The sequence below is a fragment of the Wyeomyia smithii genome, chromosome 2 (assembly GCF_029784165.1).
Source record: "Wyeomyia smithii strain HCP4-BCI-WySm-NY-G18 chromosome 2, ASM2978416v1, whole genome shotgun sequence".
Classification (NCBI taxonomy): Eukaryota; Metazoa; Arthropoda; class Insecta; order Diptera; family Culicidae; genus Wyeomyia; species Wyeomyia smithii.
In genome coordinates this window covers 4,258,041-4,283,157 of record NC_073695.1, presented here as the reverse complement: position 1 = coordinate 4,283,157, position 25,117 = coordinate 4,258,041, and the positions used below count along the sequence as shown (strand labels likewise).

The following is a 25,117-nucleotide window of genomic DNA, read 5'->3' as shown; positions in this document are numbered from 1 at the left end:
GATGAAATCGTAGCCAACATAAGCCTTGAAACATACGACATCTCTGTTAAACTTCTATTGTGAAAAAATGTACATATTATTTACCCGGTTGGCAGATTGCAGATATGTGTAAAACTCTGTCGAAGCTAACTTTTCACACAAGTTCTTTCATGCCAAGCAGGAGACCAATGGGCAGAGGTATGTGTGAAACAGGATTTTTTTCAAAAGCTTTAATTTTGCTGGCAGTATAAAGTTGGCTGTTGTTTCTGCTGTGTTCTGTGTGTACTTTTCGTATTTAAACTTTCTACTTAGAGAGTAGCTCAGCAAAAGTTATGTCACAAAAATATGCTGGTTATTTTTTGCATTTTTTTACCACGTTGGACAAAATACGGGTCGAATTATTTTGGAAGTAGTATGAGGCATCAGAAATTTAAATGGACCATTTATTTTTTATCTGCTCAATTCATCTGGCGTAATACTTAACATCGGTTTTATTTATGAATCAGACTCTATCTGCCTATTTAAATAGACTTTTGATGAGTTCTCTATACATTGCCATTAAAACTCTTTTTTTTTAGTATAACATTTACCAGTGATTATCTACAATTTATCAACGTTCCACAATATGGTTTGCTATAACGAAACAAACAATTTCATCAAAAAAAGTTTATTCTTATCTCTGATTTAACCAAACCAAAGATTGACGATTTTTACTAAATAATACACTAATCTACAAAATCTGCAAATATCTGCAGACAAAATCATTTCTATAATACATTATAAGTAAACCATCATTCAATCCAGATAAAGGCATTTGTCTCTCGCTATCTCTCTGTGTAGATATTTGTAAGTATTTTGGTACATTATTTCAATGAAAATCTTCAACAACTAAATAAATAAAAGAGATCAAAATAAACTTTCCTTGGTGAAATTGTGTGTTTTATTATAGCAAAAAACATTGTAGAACATTGAAAAATTTGAGAAAATCACCATAAAAAGTTATACTGGAAAAATTATTTTAAACTTCACAATAGCTCATTTAAATTGGGCGATAAAAGTACGGTGTCTTCGACAAAGTTGTTTCTTACGAAATATGCTACAACTATACTCAACAAAGCGGATTTTTGTTTGAAAAAAACAGTGAGAAAATTAATTTTCATTTCTCTCTTTTAGGTAGATTGATCAAAACATTCTACCTGCTATAAAATGGAGAATAATTGAGAAAACAACTTTGCCGAAGACACCACAGCTTTGAAATCAATAGCAATTAGGTTCGTAAATAACACTAATTTACGTACATCGTCAATAATCAAAAAACACGTGAGATAGAAATATGTATGTTTAGTTATAGCAAACAATAGTGTAAAACGATGTAAAAATTGTAGGAAATCACTATGAAAAGTTAAATTGAAAACAAATTATTTTTGGGGGTAATCCATAGAAAACTCCACAAAATTCCAAAATAGGTAGATAGAAGTACCATGCCTTCAACAAAGTTGTTTCTTTTTAAATGTGCTAAAAGTTTTCCGAACAAAGTGGATTTCTGTAATCCGAAATAAAAAAATCAAAATTCGATTCTCACTATTAAGTAAATTGGTCACAATTGTCACAACTCTACTGAAGACACTGCGGCTCCAAAACCTTTTTTTTGTCAAATTTATCCGATCACGAGCCCCCGTACTTTCTACAGTCCAAGTCGGCCAACAAACCACCGTCAGAAGCGACGGCCTTTTGTAGGCAAATAACTAATTTACTTATATACTACGATTGCTCGAACATGAATTACGCTGGACGTGGAAAAGTTCTTGATGGAGAAACTTTTACTTCTCACGAATTCCTAATTTCGTTTGTCCAGAAGTGCTTAAATTTTAGTTTAAGGAGTAAATGTAGTAATAAAAATAGAAAATTAAACTAACTGAAAATATGATTGTAGAAACTACGAAAAATATAGTTCAGCAGGTGGGACTCGAACCCACAACTTTTAATGTGCTTCAATAAAAAAAATTGAATTTATTTTTTGAATGTTGTAAAAAAAGAGTGCACAATTTCAAAATTTATTTTTTCAATATTGTCAAATAAAAGTTCATATTTTTTTAAATTTCTAACTTTTAGGGCATTTTTTTAATATTTTTGATAAATTTGTCAATTTTGACATTTATGACATTTATGGCATTCATGACATTTATAACATTAATATCTTTATGGCATTTATGACATTTATGACATTTATGACATTTATGACATTTATGACATTTATGACATTTATGACATTAATGACATTAATGACATTTATGACATTTATGACATTTATGACATTTATGACATTTATGACATTTATGACATTTATGATATCTGGAAAAATTTCTTTGTCGGTGATCCTGAAAATTTTTTGCGTGAGTAAAACACTAACTGCACTAAAATATCACTTTGCTAACAATATGTAGAAAAATAAAGCTAATTTGGATTGTTTTGTATATATATTGCAATAGTGTATTTATTTTTGTCGCCACTTTAAAAACACTAATCACCAACAAAGAAATTGCTCCAGTCATTTCTCCGTGCCTCTTTTAAAAAGATCATAATGGCGTAACATAACATCATACAACAATTAAAATCAGTGCGCAAATACGAAAAATTATTCAACACTGCAATTGTATTTATTATTTTCTCCATGACTGTATGACATTTATGACATTATTGACATTTATGACATTTAAGACATTTATGACATTTATGACATTTATGACATTTATGAAATTTATGACATTTATGACATTTGTGACATTTATGACATTTTTGACATTTATGACATTTATGACATTTATGACATTTATGACATTTTTGACATTTATGACATTTATGACATTTATGACATTTATGACATTTATGACATTTATGAAATTTATGACATTTATGACATTTATGACATTAATGACATTTATTACATTTATGACATTTATGACATTTATGACATTCATGACATTTATGACATTTATGACATTTATGACATTTATGACATTTATGACATTTATGACATTTATGACATTTATGACATTTATGACATTTATAACATTTATGACATTTATGACATTTATGACATTTATGACATTTATAACATTCATGACATTTATGACATTTATGACATGTATGACATTTATGTCATTTATGACATTTATGACATTTATGACATTTATGACATTTATGACATTTATGACATTCATGACATTTATGACATTTATGACATTTATGACATTTATGACTTTTATGACATTTATGACATTTATGACATTTATGACATTTATGACATTTATGACATTTATGACATTTATGACATTTATGACATTTATAACATTTATGACATTTATGACATTTATGACATTTATGACATCTATGACATTTATGACATTTATGACATTTATGACATTTATGACATTTATGACATTTATGACATTAATGACATTTATGACATTTATGACATTTATGACATTTATGACATTTATGACATTTATGACATTTATGACATTTATGACATTTATGACATTTATGACATTTATGACATTTATGACATTTATGACATTTATGACATTTATGACATTTATGATATTTATAACATTTATGACATTTATGACATTTATGACATTTATGACATTTATGACATTTATGACATTTATGACATTTATGACATTTATGACATTTATGACATATATGACATTTATGACATTTATGACATTTATGACATTTATGACATTTATGACATTTATGACATTTATGACATTTATGACATTTATGACATTTATGACATTTATGACATTTATGACATTTATGACATTTATGACATTTATGACATTTATGACATATATGACATATATGACATTTATGACATTTATGACATTTATGACACTTTTACATTTTAGGTATTTCAACTCACAGAGGAATCACATGTTCTATCGAACAGTACAACAAGCAGCATAATTTCTGTTTTCCTCAAAAATTTCGAAAAAAAATATCTCATGTTTCTCCATTTCGAACGTTTTCTAAAAATTTTGTAAGAACTTAAAGTTTTCACTAAGAAAACAGGAGGAAAATTCAATTTGTTTTGACGTAGCACCATGTCTCCCAGGAAGTGTAAAATACAAATCTAAAAACAGAAAAGAAAAAAATACATGTCCAATTTCAAATGCTTGGTACTTTTACAACGGATTGCCTCAATTCTTATAGTAATCGATTGAAGAATTACGTTGGTCAACACAGGTGCGGTCCTAAAGCTCAAGCTGCGAAACATTAAAGATTATAGCTGTTTAACCATTCCTGTGAGTTTTGGTGCCCCAAGCCATTTTAAAAACGCGTCAAAAGCTCCCACCCACGCAAAGGCGAACGTTAACCGTGCGCCTCCTTCAACTGTTAAATTGGTGGAAACGCTTAGTTAACCATTTGGCAGCGTTGAACGAACAATGTCGGATGGATAACCACGCGTCTACACCAATTCAACAGTGAAAGGAAGCGCACGGCTCTCGTTCGCGTTAGAATGGGTGGGAGGTTTTGGCGCGTGTTCGAAATGGCTAGGGCATCAAAATTCTCAGCAATGGTTGAAGAGCTATAATCTTCCATTTTTTTGTTTATTTTGAGCTTTAGGACCGCTTTTTTTCTCTTTGGTCGACTAGTGTATCTACGTATCTGTCTAGGGTATAACTGCCTTTAATGGACCACTTGGGAGGGTAGCTGCAAATTTGGCAAGAAAAAGTGTAAATGTCTAAACTGAATTAAGTATTCCATTATGTATAAACTTGAAGTAACATGTTTATAATCATTTCTGTATGAAAAACACTATTTTCTCATAATAAAAGAAATAAATCATCGCTTCAGTTTCCTTTAATGGGCCACCGTTTCCTTATTTGGAACACAACAATTTCCTAATTTGGGCCAGGTCTAAATACTACATCTCTTCAACCGTAGCTGCCGCTAATGAAACTAACTCTGGCTTACGCACTGAGAGTTCTGAATCTGGATCAACTATGGACTGCACCCGTTCTTCCGTCATAGGGAATGCTTTACGTGCCATCCGAGTTATCCAGCGAACAAATGAGTCCTCTTCCGCGGCAGTCAATGCAGTTTGTTTACCTTTTCGTGGTTTTCCTGACCACTTGCTGCTTGCACGGAACATTACGGTGGATCATGGAACATTGGAGCGCCTGCGAGCTCCTCTAGTCGGAACACCACTTTTTATTGCTTGAAGACCCTCAGTAACAGCTGCTTTAGTATATTTTTTACCAATTTCCGGCGTTTTTTTTTTTCATTATAGCAGCAATTTATACAATAACACGATTATAACAAAATTTATGGTAACTATGGTAACTATGATTCGCGGCGTTATTTCGATGATAGCTCTTGTTCAATATGAAGCATGCCGGAATAAGGAAAACAGTATTATTTCCATCCTTAATTGGGCCACTACTTTTTTCAATATTTTAAGTGTTTTTCAAGTAAAATTTATTGCTAACCTTTTAAAGACACTCTTATCCTACCCGTTCATCGAAAATCTGATTATTTTCGCTCGGAAAGTGTGATGTCAGTACAGTTTTTGGTAAAGCCATTTCCTATAAAAACGTTAACAAACCATGGCAAACCAGGTAGCTGTTACATTGCAACATGTTGCAACATGTTGCAACATTTCTAATGAAGAACATTATTGAAGTTATAAAAGCATAAATCATAATAAGTATATTTATAATGTGTAATTTAGTGTAAAAAGTTCAGGTGGTCCACTAAAGGAAGTGGTCTATATTAGGCAGATCTACCTTAAATGCAGAAAACTATAACTCGATTATGCAAACTATTATACTCTTGAAAATTATCAACGCAGATTTGGACCCCTGATTGGTCGCTTAATGCTTGCTTTCCCTAGCACGGACGACCGTATTATATGCCTAGTTAATAAATTACTTTTTAACTATGAATCCACATTATTCAAAAAATTATTATAGTAAAAGATGGAACGGTCGTTGTTTATTCATATCCCCGAAAAGATGCTAATTGAGCAGCAGCCCGAAAATTTTTGGCATGTTACCCTTTCTCCGTATTCTGACAATTTAGAGAGTTGCGAACTTTAGCAAAGTTGTTCGAGCTATCAGTGATTTTCAGTTGGTGCGAATTTTGATTCAAAATTCGTTTACCACATGACGCTAGTGTGCATATAGTTTCAAGTATTTCAAACTTAATTTATCTCGGGAGTCCAACCACTTCTTGAAGAGCTGCGGTCTTCGGGAAAGTAGTTCAGGAGGTCAGGTTTATGGACAGCGGTTTATATTTAGGAACAAATAAAATAAAAATCTTTTCCGATGAATCACATATTGGATAGGGCTTTCTGGACCAGAGTTTTTTTCTGTTGAGATAATAACTTTTAAAAACATCAAATTTTTTTTTTGTTTGGCTGACACTGGCCGAAGATCGCAAATAAAATATAAGAAGATCGCAAATAAAATATAAGTTAAGCGGGATAAGTTGTGGTCAAAATACGACAAATACCATGCATACTAGCGCCACATATCGGTAGAACTCTACAATAAATCATTCAGCATGCAGGAACCCTCAAACTTCTGGAAAACTTTGTTAAAACGAAGCATTTTGTTTACACTAGTGCCACAAAATTCTGCACTGAGCTGTCCCTTAACCAAAAGCTCTTTATCTTCCTTTACCTTTGCTTAAGACCGCAACGTTTTAGGAACTCGGAATCACGAATTGGCTTAAGGTCACAATAGAGAGGATTGAGTGCAGACTAGCGCCACGTAGCAGTGTAATTTCGAACTGCACTGTCCACTATCCAAAAGCCCTTGAGTTTCAGAAAAAGCTTGCTGAACACCGCAACTTTTTGGGAAGTCGGAATCGCGAGATAAGTTAAAATCAAAATACGAAAAATTGTGTACACACTAGCCCCTCATAACAGTGGAATTCCAGAAACCCATCGATATACCAGAAACCCTCGATATTCTGAAGATGTTTGCTGAAGATCACCTGAGCTGAACAAGTTTGCTGTAGTTCGGCGGAGACCTGAGATATCTGTCTATTCCAGGTGATGCTAAACATTTCGAGGGGTGTTGCAATATACAAGCTGGGTCTTGCAATATTTAGTGAAGCGATTCCAAACTTATGGCGGGTGGTGTATTTAATGTATTATTGTAGTATACTTAATGGTCAATAAATTTTATATTGAAAAAAAATGGGAATTTAGTCGTTTTGCTTTTGCACAAACAAATCACCTTCGGATAGTGCGACCATCGAACAGAATTTAGCAGCAGCGGTACTGGCTGCTCCCTCTATGAACTCGGCCTTGTTTTGGTAACGACCAGCGTTGCCAAGTATTCACTTCAAATTTTGCACAAAAATCACTTCAAATGTCATTTCAAATGTTGCTTACCTCGAAAAATTAATCCGGAAAAAATGATCTTTTCTCTGCTTTTTCGTTTTTTCTGCTTTTTCCAGATATTGACGAAATCGAGCTGGAATTAAAAGTGCAATCTGAATTTTACCCTGCATACAGTCTGACTGTTGAAACATGTTCACGCCGCACAGAGTTTGTCTCATTCCTAGTACTGCCTATAATCGCATATCAGTCCCATCTGGAAAATCACCGAGATGAGAAAACAGCGCTGTTTGGGATGGGTTATTCTTATTTTTTCGACATAATGTAATGAAATAGACCTTAATTATAACTTATACATGAAAGAATTGCCTTTTCCGTGAAAATTACAATGAAAAATAAGGAAGAGAGTGATATGCGATTATTAAGGCCATCGTGTAGGAAAATAATCGCATACGAGTCGTACTTTCAACCGCTCGGTGTAGGGATAATCATATTTTTCTCAAGTATTTTGAATACGGGCAGACGTTTATGGCCGCAGACAGCTTTTAAGTATGCTGCATGAAGAATGGCGGAGACGACCACCCATTACTTACCCCGACTTTAAGGTCGTCGTTGAAAAGCAAAATATAAGTTGAAGTCTTGGATTTGCTACTGAACAATTTCCTGTGTTACGTCACCAGTGTATCGCAATACATGCTGAATAAAATTACTCCGCATTAGCCCGTGCATTTAACATACTGAAAAAGTGGTATTGAGAAAGAAAAGTTTCCAATTTCATTACAACAGTGACTTGACGGAAGACTACGGCGATGAAAAGAGATACAAGCTGTGTTTAGCTAATCAACGATTTCTTCTGAGTTCTGACGATTTAACCCTCTAGTGCCCAATGCCGCCATTTGGCGGGCTTTAGTCGAACCTCTAAAAAGCTTCAATAAATACCTAAAAAGTGTTTATAATGATTCATAGTGATTTTACCGAAGCCCATCTAGAAATTAACTTGGGCACTAGAAGGTTAAACTTGAATGATCATTTGAAGTGAGCAGATCATCTACAGAAAATTACAGAAAGCAGCATTGCTCAAGCCTATTATCCCTCTAATTAACCAACAACCTTTCGGGACCGAACTTTCAGAAAATGTTGCAGTTTCAGTGTCTACTTAAAATTAACTTTTGTGTGAAATTGATTAGAAAAAACCTTGCATTTATTAATTATTTGATGAATTTTTTAACGATTAAAAGCCTAAAAAACAACACCGAGAATTTGTTTTATGGATTGAAGAAAAAATATGGCCATACTCAAAAAAAAACATTTGGTGGGACTGATATGCGATTATTTTTAAGACGGGACAATTTGACCTCACATTTTTTTCTGACTTTTTTTAATAAACATACTTTCTTGTTTCCTTAATCGATAGTAAAGCAAGAAATAGATGGTATCTGATATTTAACTCAAAAACGATGAAAATCCATATGGGACTGGTATGCGATTATAGGCAGTTTAGTGATGCCGTATTTATATGTGCATATTAAGATTCGATAGCACTGCAACACTTCGTTCGCACAAAATTTTGAAAATATTTATTATACTTCATTCAAAATGTTGGAACGCCAAAAAAAAACAGCTGTTGATTCGACTCTACAGCAGCAATTCGAACTCCATTCTGACTTCTGCCAGCACGAACAGAATTTGGTTGTCCTCCAGCCGCATAGTTGCAATATGCAACACGCAACAGTGGAATAAACTGTTGCGTAACTGAGAGTGCGTTGCATTTTCTGCTATAGGCCCCCATTCGACAGGAAATGAAGAAAACGCTTGTCGTTTGAAGCCGTAACACTTATATGGTTAAGTGTGTGAGAGCTCAATCGGTTGCCAATATGAAATGAGATTTATTGTGTATTGTGTCGTATGGTAGAACTGGGAAAAGACAAAATCTAATAAAAAAGGAGAATCCAGTTACAAAACCGGTGTGGCCTCTTACAACATCAAATAGCACTCCTTGGTCTATAGAAAAGCCTGCTTCTATTCGAACGAATGTTTTTACTATCGGATGATGTGACCGTCACACACTGTTTTCGAAGCAAGAACGTAATCGAAATTATTTTGACCCAGAACATTGATTTTAGAGCCGTATTGTCTTCAGTAAAGTTTTCCCATTGATTATTCTTCACATTATAGTAATTTCAATCCAACGAATAATTTACCTAAAAGTGAGAAATGAATTTTACTTTGCATATTTTTGCATTTGAACATTCACTTTGTTCAGCAAAGTTGTGGCACATTTTATAAGAAACAACTCTGACGAAGACGGCATACTTTTATCTGCCTATTTGAACGGATTTTCCATAGTATGCCCCTAAAATCTTTTTTTTTTTGCAATTTCTCAATGTTACACAATGTTATTTTCCATAATAATACTCACAATTTCATCAAAGAAAGTCTATTTTATTTTTAAGTTGAAGATTTCTATTAAAATAATGTACTTATTCACTTTTTTTCAGGTCATTCTGTCTCATTATATTTTAGAATTTATGATAATGTGGTTTGTGAAACATAAGCAACCAAACCGAAAACAAATGAGATAGGGTAAGGAACGGCTTAACCAGTAGCACCTATTTTAATCAGTCGCAGGAAACAGGCCTCAAATTCCTGCTTTTTGATCAATCTCGTCAATTTCAATGATGGAAAAGAATCAATAATCACAAAGAAATCTGTGAACATACATCGTTTGAAACTAATCGACCTATATTGCAGCCGTTCAGGAGCCACTTCGGGTGCTGCAAAAAAACGCCTGCAAAACAGATGGAAACTGCTTAAAATAGGTTCGGGGTGATTGGAATAGTGTCCCTCGATTGGTAACTTTAATTGATTATTGTTAAAGTTTGCTAACTTAGTTTTACAATCTGAAAACAAGTTCTGACAGAGAAAACGATAAAGAACAGATTGATATACTGCTGTTTGAATTTCACCCAACACATTTCGAGTATTTCGTCTGAGTACACAGGCGGTTCCTAAAGCTGCTTAGAATATGTTCCCTACCCTACGTACAAATTGTTGGTTTTATTAAAATGTGTGCTTGACATATGCAAATGTGATATCACTCAACTCTAGTATAAGCAAAACGGTTTGTGAATGGGTGATTAATGAAAATGTAAATATTTCCTGAGCCCACAGAGCTTGTGAATTTCAATTATGTACACATTAATCATGCTGCCATACAACACATACGACACTCTACTAACGAAACACACGCATTGGATGACATCCATTCACAGTTTTCACCACCAGCCAGGAGCAATTAAAGCAGACAGCTTTTCCGACCCGGCTTAGGTTAGCAGAAATGTGATACCGCATCGAGGCTGGGTGTAGGCCTCCAATAATCAACGCTCGCAGCCGATGTGGGTCATTCAGGAATGGAATCTTATCGAGTTGCCACGATACGAGAGAAACCTTTTTTAGCGCAATCTATAAAAAGGCTGAAACCCTGCCCTCACTCAGTGTTCGGTAGTCAACCGTTACTCGTTTATCATCGAGCTTTGTTTCGGAAGGCACCTTTGCAGAAGAGTGTAAAAACCGGTTATTCAAGGAAATAGAAAATTTCAATGGACAATATAAAAAGGAAATGTTTAATTAAAATTAATTCCAGCAACCATTTTTTTATCACCGCAAATGAGGGGTTTCGCTATTACTGATAACTCGAAAATGTAAGAAAACGGTTCACATTATTTTTTGTAAAGCCATAATATGTGGGTTAAAAAACTGCTTTAGTATTTTCCATAACAGCGAAACTCTAATGCCGATGCTATTAACGATAATGATGATGTTGAAGCCAATTCACAGTCACAGCAGACAAGCAAACTGACATTTTCACAACTGCTGCCCATTATTACGCCAATCGAAGCGGACGGTAATTCTATTACGCCATATGCGCGATTGATGGTGATTGCGTGCTACAGCAACAAATGACCACCCGGTACCGAAGGGTACGTGTCCAAACGATTCAAAATTGGTTGAAACGAAGCAATATAAGGATTCAAAGTTATATAATATAGGATTTATTGTCAAATGTTTTTTTTTTTTTTTTTCAAATCGAAACAGCTTAAAGCTTGGCACAAGTGGACTGGGGTTGTTTAGTTTTATGATAACAATACAACACAGTGGGGAAAAAAATCACTCACTGAATGACCTGAATGCACTCGAAATTGCTCCCGACTGGGTTGTTCAATTTCAGCAACACATGACTATGCATTCTACAGACTGGTATGTTAAATTTGAATAGTTTGTGTTTGTTTTACCTTCAGAACGTTTTTTTGCAGAGAAAAAATCGACTCAAATAGTACAAAACAACAAGTATTTTAAATGTATCACCCCTACGCTGCACAATTCCAACTGCACTTCGCTCTTCTATGATTTACGGGCTGCTCTCGAGTGCAGCCATAGTGGAAACGTCCCATTTTTGTAGAGTTGACGTACCTCCTACCCGGATAACCAGATACGATGATGATAGCTTGGATTGCTCATCCGTGCCAAATGGACCAAAACAGCACAGGTAAATTTATCATACAGTTACGTGCAATTTAGGCTCTGCAGTTGGATATACGATTTACGTCATTTTCGCCCAGATATAGCTTTGACACTTCATACGGGAAAAAGAATTACTCAGGAAAATGTTTTCCTTTTAGCGATCAAGTGATAACAAGGAAATACAGCAAACGACACCGCGCTAATATTTTTTCATTACAGAGTTCTTTATGTGCGCTGTTGGGAAAACTTTCCTGCCAGACTAACGATCCCCTGCTCCTCGTTGCTAGAAGCCTCAAGGAAACGCAGCGGTGTTGTTACTGAGTGTCGCTTATGAACTTAGACGATGCGAAACTGGTGACGAAAACAGAAAACGGTAATTGGAAATTCAGGCGGCTTCTGGACCAAGTTGGGTGGGGTGGAAACTTATCCCACGAGAGAGTAGCAATTGATTGAACAAGAATTTGGTAATTTTTTCGTTCAAACTTCGTTTGCCAAAGTTGCAGCTTCGGGGCCTGTTGTTGCCACTCACGAACACACAGTGGGAGGGTTTCAAGGTTTTCTGGTATGCAGAAGGTGATAATGTGCCTAGAGACAAAGAAGAGCTGGCGGGATAGCAAACCGAAAACGTGTATTTATAAGTCATTCATTTGGCAGCAGATATGGGCAGCTTCCATTAGTTCGCTGTAGAGAGATTTAATATTTTATTGTAACCTTCAAAATGTAATTTCTTAAATTAACTCCAGGTTTAGTTTCATATAAGTCATGAGAATATTTGAAATCCGATGTCAAATCTATGTATATTGGAATATTTGAGTGTCAAACACTCAACACTCGCCCTGAAATGTATATATATTTTGATCTTGGCATTTTTAACTCTGACACTACTGACATGTGGGAATCCTAATTTCTTTTTTTGAACATAAAATTTCGTAATTTTTGATGCTATAAGTCTGAATTACATTTTTAAAATTTCGGAATCTGGAAGCCTGGAGCTTAGATTATTTTGAAAATCCAGTTGATTGAAAAATTTTGAATCTCAGAATATCTAGCTCCCGAAATGCTGAAATTTTGCTTCACAAATCTGCTAATCTTGTTATCTCGGAATCTAGGAGCCGTCAGTTTTCGGAATTTTAACGTAGAATTTCGTCTTGCTTCAGTAAAAATTGACCATGGAATGAAACGACAGAATTAAAGATTACAAATGCTCTTAAATTTGTTACCACTGAACGGGTTATAGTTATAGTTCAACCAATCGCTTGCCCGCAATGATGCAATCCAAGCACAGACGACGCAAGATGATAAAATTTTATATAAGCAAACTCTCAGTGGGAGAGGAGCCTTGTAGAAAACAAATTGGTAGAGAAAACGAATCATTTCTTCGTTATTTTCTATCGTCAACGTTTTCGTAAATGGTAATATTAACTACTTCAATTAAACGTTTTCTGAGTTCAATGAAGCGCCAAGCATGGAAATTTTCACTCACTAGCAATATTTAATGCTAATGTGTTCTTTGATTCATCAAGTATCGTTTAATTATTTCCGCTCGCGTACAAGTGTTCCATAGAAACGCTGCTGATTGTTTTTCGCTTCTAAGAGTTCTGAGTACCATAGAAGGAGACTGAATGATTCAAACACGATAATATTTATTGTATCCAAGTTCACACGCATTTAACGGTATCGCGAGAACCTTTGAGATATTATCGCCAGTGATACAAAATTATGAATCCAAATGAACGTTAGATTGCGTTCAACTGCTTTCCTACCGAAACAAGTAGGTATCATCAAAGCTTACGGAAAAGATAGCATGGTGCATTAGCATGTGATATTTAAAATCACTAAGAATCATCGCGGTATATCACGGCGAAAGCACAACGTGGAGTAGCCGAATTACGCCTGCAAGCAACCAACATTTGAAAGAATCGTTTCGATCGCTTGAGTGCAATCGTATACGATTCTTTCGTGAAACACTCGCTATATGTAGCTCGCTCCACCTAAAGCATGCAATACTGAAACAAAATCATCAAAGAAAGCTACCATATATTTCTTTGCTATAAGTTGTCTCTTGCATGCGTGAGAATGTGTAACTTTTAAGGTGAAACGGGACGTGGTCGCGATCAACTCGAATTTTGCAATCTAATTCTCTCTTGATTTATGAAGACTACGTCATGAAACTTTGATCAATTGTTTTAACAACTGTTGTATACCTGAAGTAGCGATTTGAGTGCTGTTTATTTAGTGGAAGCCGAATTTTTTACGATCAAAATACAATAGTAAAAAGTAGGAGGGTGGTATTCAAGACACGACCGCATGACGTTGACTACCGTATTCTTATGAAAAAAAAAATATATTCCATTAAAGCAAATAGTAGAGGGAATTGCAACGCTTCTTTTACAAAACTTCTGTAACAAAATTTCGAGGCACTAAAAGTTACCAGCTGCCGATTATTCTCGTTTACTGGTTAGTCCGTCCAGAATTCCAGCCATTTTAGTATTTTGCAGTAGCCATTTATTACTAACAGCCACCAGCATAACGGGTGAAACCGGCACGAGATGACCGGTACTATTTTGTCTTTCCTCCTTTTAGCTGCTAACACCGAGCATCCGTATGTATCCGGTACGGTTTAATAATGAAACTGATGGGGTGAAATGTTCGAACGTTACGTTTTATACCAAGGCTTCGTCAGATAATTAGAAAAAAGAAGGGGCTACATAGATGATGGAATGGTAGAGACAAATGTTTCTTGAAAGCTGCGCCGGCCGCTGTCGTAATATTAACACCAACACAAACATGCATTTTTGCAAGGTTTTTTCCGCTAGCAGCAGCATTTGGTAAAACAGAAAATTCAATTAGCCGCTTCTGTACCAAAATAGAAGTTCAACATGCTGATTTACGTTTGTGACTACAAATTTGTGGAGAACAACCTAAAATGGCCAAATATCACCCGAAACTTAAACCAATCATTGAAAATAGAGAGAAATGAAAAGGAAATATTACTAAAATTCGTCGCTTCAAATCGAAATAAAAACCTTCACAATCCACAGTGGTTCAGAACGTCGAATTAGCGATTTTGTGCAAAAACCGCTGTTATTAGGTTTGTAGTACTTTAAAAAGACAGTTTGTGTTTGGAAAGCCGCTTCTTTTTGCAAAACAAAAAATAGACTGGTCTATTTATTATCACATATACCGATTATTTATCACATATAACTTTCTTGCAGAGAAAGATACAATTCTGATTTTTTTCAGGAGAGCTGTAGGTCTACTTATTTTGAACTGCTTTGTCGAAGAAAGCTAGTCTTTATCTTGGATGCTTTCCTAAATTTTAAATTTTTTTGTTTTGATCTTATCAAAACGCAGTCTTAAAACAACTTTTAGAGATTTTCAAGGCGCCCATTTTCATTTCCTCTGAATACTTGAAAGCGCTATTCAACGCCCTTTTCGAATGTTTGTATCTAGCAAAACAGCAGACACAAACTAAAACTATTATTTATGTTTGAAAGGTCGAACTTCTGTGCAATCAAGTGTATGCCCTAACCTACTGCAAGAAGTACATTGACAGAAAACAGGCTCTCGTGATTCTACGTTAACCTTACGGTCGTGTCTCATACACAACCTCTTGAACTTTTCAATCCTCAAATTTAAAAACCATAGAGTCTGTATTGGAATGATGGAGTCTTGCCATCTTGAAGACTTGAATTTAGGAGTCTAGAAGTCTAAATCTGAAACCTGGGATTTCGAGATCTTGAAATCTTGAGACCTGGAAGGCTCACGCTCCAAATCCTGAAAAAAGAAATATCTTAAAGGCTTACAATCTAGAATCAAGGAGTCTTAAAATCTGAGTATCTTATATGTATTGATGAAATCTCAAGATTTTGAATCATGGATTCCATGGATTTAGGGTTCTTCATTTTATAAAGCTCGGAATCTCCACTTTTTGAAGTCGTTTTTTTTTTCCTTGAAGGAGACTGAACCACTTACGCTAAGTGCGTATGAGCAGGTTCATCACTAAGTCATACATAATTCGAAGTTTAGAATCTTAAAGTGTAAACATATTTGAATCCTGAAATTTGACGATTACGTTTTTTTTTTTTTTTTTGAAACAATGAATCAAGAAATCTAGGAATTTCACGACCTTGGATTTTAATATAAAAAAAACTTAGAATTTGAAACTTAGTAATCTCGTAATCTAGAAATTTTTGAATATTACATATAAAAAACCGAGTCATGAAGTTAAGAATTTCAGGATTCTTGGTTCCTTAGGTTTCTGACCTGTGTGGTTGTAGAGACTCTAAGGTTTTTGGAAGAATTTTTTGGAAACAAATTTTTTAGCAAAAAGCGATTCCGAGATAAGCCTAATTTTCACGCTTCTTCCGAAACCATTCCTGCCAAGACCGCAAGGTCCACTCACTCCACAATAGATCATGGAGTCTTGCAATCTTCGAATCCTGGAGTTCTAATTTTCGGTATACAGGAAAAAAATAAAAATTGAATCCCAAAGTCCTGAAATATTCGAAGTTTTGATATTTTAAAGGTTTGTAATCTAGAATCTTAAGTCTCGGAGTCTTAAGATCCGAGAATCTTATATTTTTGGAATCCCAAGACAAATTCCACGAGTCTCAAAATATTAGGTTTCTGCATACAAAAAACCGAATCATGAAGTATAGAAATTCAGATTTCTTAGATCTTTGGGTTTCCGGTTTGTTGACTCTACGATTTTACGATTTTTAAAAATTAGAATTTAAGAATTCTTTAGAATTAAATTTTTATTGACAAAAACGTTTTGAAACGTTTCTTTCTTCCAGGACCTACAAGGTCCACTAAATCCTTTATGTCCTGTATGTTCTATTTTTCTTATTAGTCATTTCTACCAATCTGTCCAATTTGTCCTATCTGCCCTGTCTGTCTTTTTATGTCAGAAGCCATGGATCATGGAGTCGTGCAAACTTCGAACCTTGGAGTTTGGAACTTCGGCGCCCAGGAGTAAAATAGAAATCAAATCCCAAAATTCTAAAATGTTTCGAATCTTAAAATCTTTAAGGCTTCTAATTTAAAATCTTGGAGTCTTAAGATCCGAGTATATTATATTTTTGGAATTCCATGTCAATTTGATGTCAATGTCGAAACAAACGAACCTTGGATTCTTGGAATCCTAAAGTGTTGTATACAGAAGCCAAGAAATCTTAGAACATAAGAATTCTGAATATGTTAAAATTTTGCAATCTACAATCTAGGAACCCCAAAACTCAAGAATCATCGGTTTTAGAAGTAACAGATGTTGCTGATTGGATTCCGTTAATTTTGGATTCTTGGAAACTCTCTTAGAATGCGGGAACTTTGTTATCTCATAATCTAGAAATTTTAAAATCGTGCATTTAACTGTCGGTCAATTAACCATGTACGAAGTATTGAATTTTCGGATTCTTGGATCTTCAGCTTGCTGGTCCATTGACTCTAAGACAATTGCATTTTTGGAATCTAGGATTCTTGCCTATCTGTATCTAGAAGTAGCGATCGAAATATCTCAATAGAACTTCTTTTTTATTTTTCCACATTAAATAGAATCTTAGAACAAATTTTTTACCAAAAACAGTTAAAATCTTAATTTCATTCTTCTTTTTCAAAAACTTTCCTGTCACGATCGACAAGGTCCACTTTTTTGTCTTGTTAGTTCTATTAGTCCTATCTGTTTTTTTTTCTGTCATTTCAAACCAGAAACCCAAACGTGCCAAATCTTAAATGCTTTGAATTTCATCGGTATCTTGCGAGCTTTATCCGATCCTTAAAAATTGGGAATCTCAAATTTGATAATTTTGGAATCTCGGAACTATAAAATCTCGAATCCTGAAGAGATTGTATATTTTAATTTTGGATTCTAGAATTCTGGCAATACTGACATATACGAAACAGGATATCTCTAAATCGTATTACTGTAAAATCTCAAAATCTTCCATTTATGAAATTCTTAAATCATATAATTAGAAAAAATAATCTGGACTCTTTACCGAAATCATGGACCCTACAAGCTTGGAATCCTGGAGTCGTGAATTTCAGCGTTCAGGAATAAAATAAAAATAAATCCCAAACTCCTGGCATATTTGTAATCTTGATCTTGATCTTGATGGCATGTTAATTATAGATTATATGGGTAATAATAGGGGTGTAGAGATCCAAGAAGCTTATCTTTTTTGTAATCTCAAGAAGTTAAACTATTCGATTCCATTAATCTTGGATTCAGAAGCCACAAAAACATGAAGTTAAATCATTATTTAATTCTGAAAACACAATTTTAAACAACCTTAAAACCTCGGCAACTTGAAATCAGAAATAATTGAAAGCTTAAAGCAATCAAAGAATATTTAAACTTTGAAACCCTGAAAATTTGGGTTTTTTTTTTGATATTCAAGGTAAAAAAAAACTCCAAAAATTCCAAGATTTTAAATTTGGATTTTGCAACATTCAAAACACGAACTTTAAAATCATAAACCTTGGAATACTGATAGATCAGTTTTATAAACTGGAATTTTGACATCTTGCATTTAAAAATACTCGGCGCATCGAAGTATTGGGTTTCGAGATTTTTGGATCTGTAGGTTTGACATCTTTTGACGCCACAACTCTTTTCCTGCCTATCTGCAGAGCTTGATATACAAGCTGCCATGTATTAAATTTTAAAGATTATAAATCTCTTAAGAAGATTCCTAAGCGCCAAATTATGTTTTGCAAATTAGTAAATAAATCATGGAGTCTTTCAAAGTAGGCAGTGGATTTCTTAAAACTCTTCAAATCGCTAGGAGCAAATGGAATTTATCCAGTACTTTTACAAAAAAGTAAGGATATTTAAGTCCCCATTTCGGATAGAGATACTGTTGACTAGCATTAGACTAAGCTACATTACTGGTAAATGGCGAAAAGTCCACGAGTCCCAAAGCATACAGACCAATGAGATCAAAATCTGTCATTCGTAAAACGAGGAAATCCTTTTTTTTTTTCGGAAATTCGGAAATCCCAAACTCCTGGCATATTTGTAATCTTGATCTTGATCTTGATGGCTTGTTAATTATAGATTATATGGGTAATAATAGGGGTGTAGAGATCCAAGAAGCTTATCTTTTTTGTAATCTCAAGATGTTAAACTATTCGATTCCATTAATCTTGGATTCAGGAGCCACAAAATCATGAAGTTAAAGCATTATCCAATTCTGAAAACACAATTTTAAACAACCTTAAAACCTCGGCAACTTGAAATCAGAAATAATTGAAAGCTTAAAGCAATCAAAGAATATTAAAACTTTGAAACCCTGAAAATTTGGGTTTTTTTCGATATCCAAGGTAAAAAAAAACTCCAAAAATTCCAAGATTTTAAATTTGGATTTTGCAACATTCAAAACACGAACTTTAAAATCATAAACCTTGGAATACTGATAGATCAGTTTTATAAACTGGAATTTTGACATCTTGCATTTAAAAATACTCGGCGCATCGAAGTATTGGGTTTCGAGATTTTTGGATCTGTAGGTTTGACATCTTTTGACGCCACAACTCTTTTCCTGCCTATCTGCAGAGCTTGATATACAAACTGCCATGTATTAAATTTTAAAGATTATAAATCTCTTAAGAAGATTCCTAAGCGCCAAATTATGTTTTGCAAATTAGTAAATAAATCATGGAGTCTTTCAAAGTAGGCAGTGGATTTCTTAAAACTTTTCAAATCGCTAGGAGCAAATGGAATTTATCCAGTACTTTTACAAAAAAGTAAGGATATTTTAGTCCCCATTTCGGATAGAGATACTGTTGACTAGCATTATACTAAGCTACATTACTGGTAAATGGCGAAAAGTCCACGAGTCCCAAAGCATACAGACCAATGAGATCAAAATCTGTCATTCGGAAAACGAGGTAAAAAATAATAATCCAGATATCAAACAAGCATATTTGAAAAGTGGAACAATAAATTCCAGTTTGCCTATCAATCCACTTAATCAACTGAAACAGAACTTCACACGTGGGTTTCAAAACTAGAAAAATCGGGTATGCTTCCCACAAATCTATTAGGAATTTTTATTTATCATATAGGACAGTTTAGGTGTGATGTTTTTCAAAAAGTTTGCGAATAGTTAACTCAATTAATAAAAATCCATATGGGACAATTTTGCTTTTAGGGGTAGTAAATGTTTGTCCTTCTGAAGCAGTCATCAGCCCATTTACAACAAAGGTATGATATTGCGACTCTTAAGTTGAGAGAAACACAGTGGAAGCTATCCAAGCAAACCTACGTTGTATGTTCGACCAAAAATTCAATTTAAACGATCATCTGGAGTATGCAATTTCAAAAACATAAAACGAGGGTTAATCAATGGATATACTCGGCAATAGTGAGACCAAGAGTAACTTACGCTTCGTTAGTGGGATGGCCTAGAATTAAACAGATATTAGTTCAGAAAAAGTTAGATAAACTACAACGCCTGGCATGCTTATCAACAACTGGAGTGATGGCCAGTGTACCATTCAAAGCCTTAGAAGCCCTTTTATATCTTCTACCCTTGCATCAATATCTACAACTTGAAGCAGAAAAAGGTGCTCTCAGGCTCAAATGTGTTAAAACTTTCCAGGAATGGAATCTTAAGATCTTATTTACGGATCCTCAAAGATTATACATCTAAAATAGGCGAATCTAGTCTAAAGCAGGGATAACGCGACCAAGAATTAATATATCAATTACAATGGGAATGTGGCCCACAGTTTTTCAAGCTAAAAACATATGCTATTTTAACGTTCACAAATATATACTTGGATAGGAAATATAGGCATACCAATGTATCTGAATTTCCTAAGATATTCTATCAGCCCTCAATGTACTTCAATCTACTTCTGAAGTCATAAATAATTAGGAACATGGAATCAAGTGATATCCTGAACCCTAACATTTTTTCAAAATTTTGAGCTATGAAATCTAAGAACTTCAAGGTTTTTAATGTGAATCCCTAGTAATGAAGACTAACAATGTAAAATCATGAAACTTAGAATGTTGAAATTTTTTAACTCATTGAACCTTGAATTTTGAAAATCTTACATACCTATAAAAATCGAAAACTCGAAGTACTAAATTGCGGGATTCCTGAGTTCTTAGGATTTCTACCTCAAGACTCGCTTGTATTTTTGGATCCTTGAATCCGTGTCTATTGTGAAGTACCCAAAAATTAGTTTACGAGACTATGTAGTAGTTTCATTTATTAAGAACTTAACATGCCAATTTTCGGCCTGCGAAAAAGAAAATAAAGCATTATATGTTTTACATTGCTATCGTCGCGAAAACAACAATTCCTTTCTGTTTTACTGCTCTGCAGTCTGCTTTTCAATCCGTAACGTAATGAAAATACTCTAGTTTGCTAAAATATCAAGAAGTAGCCAAGCAAACGGTATCAAAAATTCTGTTTTAGCTTGTATACTATATTTTTGACGTAGGACTACGTCTAACCGCACTATATCGAGATACATTCTGCGGAAACTGAAACCAAAGTGTAACGTTGGAATGAAAGATTTCAAACGATAATGCTGATGTAACCACATGATGGATTACAATAATCAATATGTCGTTGGATTGTTGAAATGATGGACAATTTTGTGATTCCTCAGTTATCACTATCATTTCATTGTTTAACAGTGAAAATTTAATAAAAGTTTCAAGGTCGAATTTTCACGAACAATGTACCAATCACATGCGAGAACCCCTGGCACAGACTTCATGAATAGACACCAACTGGTTGCTGTGATATGCCGTATAGCAGTGGCAAAAAAATTTTGACAGAATCTCCCCGTCCCAATAGGTCAACTTACGTTTGCTTCTATGAGCCTAGACTATATTGATGTCTTGAAGGTGAAGCTTTTTCGGAAAGTTCGTAACCACCTCCACTATCAGACAGTTTCACGTTCTGCTGTCAGAATGTTATTAAAACTGATGTCTTGATGGAAAACACGCTGGCACAGACAACAGTACTGCACCGAGCAATGTATGAATAGAGCGCTGGTCACTCGTCGTCTCTCAGTACAGTAGAACTCGATATCCATTTGGGTGCAGCCAAGCCAAGTTTAGACTACATTGCCGTTGTCGACGCACAGTGGGGCGTGTTGGGTTAACGCGTAGGTATCGTTTGGCGATCTGGAATACAATCGAATTGCCGTTTGAATTGTCTTCTTCTTCTTCTTGTTTCGTACATGTAGTAGCAAATATCAGGATTCAATATGATTATTCGCAAAATACGCTGCGCCACCGGGGAACGCAAAATTCTGTACGTGTCGGTAGAGGCAGATAGCAGGGTATATAAATAAGGTTAATTGTACAGATAAAATGCGTTGTTATTGTTTATTAACTCTACATTCTGTTTTTCTCATGTCCATTTTAAATTATCTGTGAATAACATTTTTGTTCAAAAACTGTAATTTTGTATCGTTATTTTTTCCACGAACTTGTAATTGCAGGAAAATTTTATTATGTGACATCTTTGCCGCTTGGTGATTGGAAAGTGAGCCAAAACAAAAAATAAATATTGTTTAATTTCTACTAAATCGTACTCAATTTAGGTCTGTATAGTAGCTTGCCTTTTCACGTATTGAAGAAAATTGACTGTATTAGAATGAAAGATATTCATCAATGTTAAAGAGAATATTTTTTCTTCTAAAATAGAGTGCTGCAAATAAATAATCAAAATACAGACGCCGTTTGATTTTGCCAAACACGACATGTCAGAATTTGCCAAAAATGAACGGTTCTCTTTTCATAACGTTTTTTCATAGATATTTCCACTAATGAACTAGTTTTAGTTCCAAGCTTGAATTGTGGCCGATGACCTAGATACTTGATATTACTACACTGAAAATATTTTTTCGTTATTCTTTGCACGCACATTTCGTAAACATGAGATTTGTAGATTGTACAGTACTTTTGCTGGTTGTATAGAACATTCGTACTGCAAGTTATTGAATAGAATTGCAACTTTACGCATAATTTGTACAATTCACGAATGTACTTTCATACGAACGTGGATAACAACGAACAAAAAAACGGAAGCACGAGTATTTACTTGAACGAAATTTTTGTGTTTTGTTATTTTTGATTTCGTATAATGTACATGTTATTGCGTATGCTTACTAATTTTTCATACTATTTACATTATGCAGCGTTTGTTTGTACGATTGTTTGGCTTCATTTCTTGAACCTTTACATTATGCAGCGTTCTTTATACGAGTTATTTGTGTAAACTTATTAATTTTTAGTACTATTTACATAATGCGACGTTCTTTGTACGAATTACTTGCGTGAGCTTACTAATTTTTCGTACTATTCACATTATGCAGCCTTTGTTTGTACGATTGATTGCGTTTATTTTTAAAACCTTTCGTTACGTATACGAATATGATTCTGTAACCGTTTTGACAGTTCTGACAAAAGTACCTTTATATTTATTACGCAAAATAAAATAAATAAAACATACGTTTTCGTGGAATTAACTAAAATATATTTTCAGTGTACCCGAGTAATTAGACTTAGTACTGCTTAGATCATGATCATTATACATATAACCGGCACATGTTCCGGTCATGTTCCAGGAACCGTTTTACCAATTCCGGTCATTCGCTTTGGCAACATAAAGAACCAAAATACTTTTCTTTCGGAGGATGTTGAGCTTAAATTTGTTGAAATAATCAAGAAGACTAAAAAATGTGTTTAGACATAATCGCTCGTTTTGGCACATGTGTGCCAAAATCGAACCGTGCTAGAAGTAAAACGAGCTCAAATCAAACAAAGCCTCAAAGGGAAATATAAAACTATTGTAGTCCTACGTCAACTATCACGGATACCACCCTCCTACTATTTATCTTCGCAGCTGTGACACCAGTTCCCTTTTCTCACTTCCATGTATCTTGTGTCGGGGCTCCTACGTGCTAGTACAATTATAGTCTCATGAGCAAAAAAAACGCTGTGACTCAGCTGGTAAACGAGAAAACAAAAACGTTTTGCTACGAATAGTTACACTTGGATTTCCTTTACTTTTAATAAATGCAAGCTGACCCACCCACAATAATGCGGGCTGCTGTTCCAACGAAACGTTATGTAAACATCAAAATTCAGGCATCCCATCATTTGTACAGCTCGTAGAAACCAAAAATCATGAATTTACTTTCCCTGCCCTCGATGGTCTCGAGACTCGAGAGAAATAAACGTTTCATAATGATCGAAGCCATCACATTTCGACAGTGTATGAAATTCCATACTTTGCAAGTTTGCAACATATTAATGATGATCCTTACAATTTTCGGCCACTCTTCCGTAGCAAATCAATCGGACCACTTTACTTCCACCCCACTGAACATCATCAATCAAACATCTGGCTGTTGAATTCAGGCGTCCGATGACCAGTTCCAATCATCATCCACCCATCATCCGGATAAATCACCATCAATTCAACTCTAGGTTATTCACTTTTTTCACTATTGTCACATTCCACCTGGTACCACCCATTTTCTGGTGTTTCCACCACCCACAAAGGGGCACCTCTTTATCCTTGAGGCACCCGATCCCGCACTCTGCACACACAATGGAAATTTGTAATCCTCTTTTCTCTCTTGTTTGATTCGTTATCGGATTGACTCAAAGATTTTGCACTATTTCACGGCCTAAGCCTAGGTCACCTTCTGCTGTCCGCCGCTCGGGGTCCAAGCGCAGGAATCCTTTCACCCTCGCTCACACGTCTTTCGGCCAACCGGCAGCGGAACAAAGGTTTCACCTGAATGCGCCATCGTCGAAAACGGACACATCACGTAGCTACGCACCGCCGAATTCGCAGCCAAACCGTGGCAGACTGAAGTGAATCCTGCTGGGTGACGTCCACCGACTGCTGGCAGCCTCAGCTCAGCATCAGCATGCTCGCTCTTGTTTCGCGTCACCACCGGAACCAGTGTGACCGATAAACAATGAATGAACTGGGTGCTCACGGGTGACTCGCGGGTGAGAAGTCATCGTGGCTACGTTAGTTCATGCTCAGGAAAGTGCACCTGAATTACGCTACGGTTGGGTGGGCTTGCCACAGAGTGGCACCATACTCTTGAAGCAGAGGAAATAGGTCAACGGTTTACACTGCCGACCGGAAACGAGGCGGATGTGCTCAAACTGTCCGGAAATGGTTAGAAGTAATGATAATAACTAAATACTGGCAAAATCGGAATGATACAGTAGAATTCTTTAGCCGCTTTGTTTGGTTAATATTA

General features: G+C 35.0%; 1 protein-coding gene across 10 annotated transcripts in view; it reads right to left on the bottom strand.

Annotated features, from left to right (window-relative positions):
- LOC129721272 (potassium channel subfamily T member 2) overlaps positions 1–25,117 on the bottom strand; it is a 705,817-nt gene that overhangs the window by 548,746 nt on the left and 131,954 nt on the right. For 9 of the 10 annotated variants that reach the window (XM_055673634.1, XM_055673639.1, XM_055673644.1 and 6 more), the window contains exon 1: positions 24,161–24,735. The exons of the other annotated variant lie outside the window; for it this stretch is intronic. The gene's annotated coding sequence lies outside the window, so the exon portion shown is untranslated. Of the gene's footprint in view, positions 1–24,160; positions 24,736–25,117 lie in introns of those variants that run through there. 10 annotated transcript variants of the gene reach the window in all.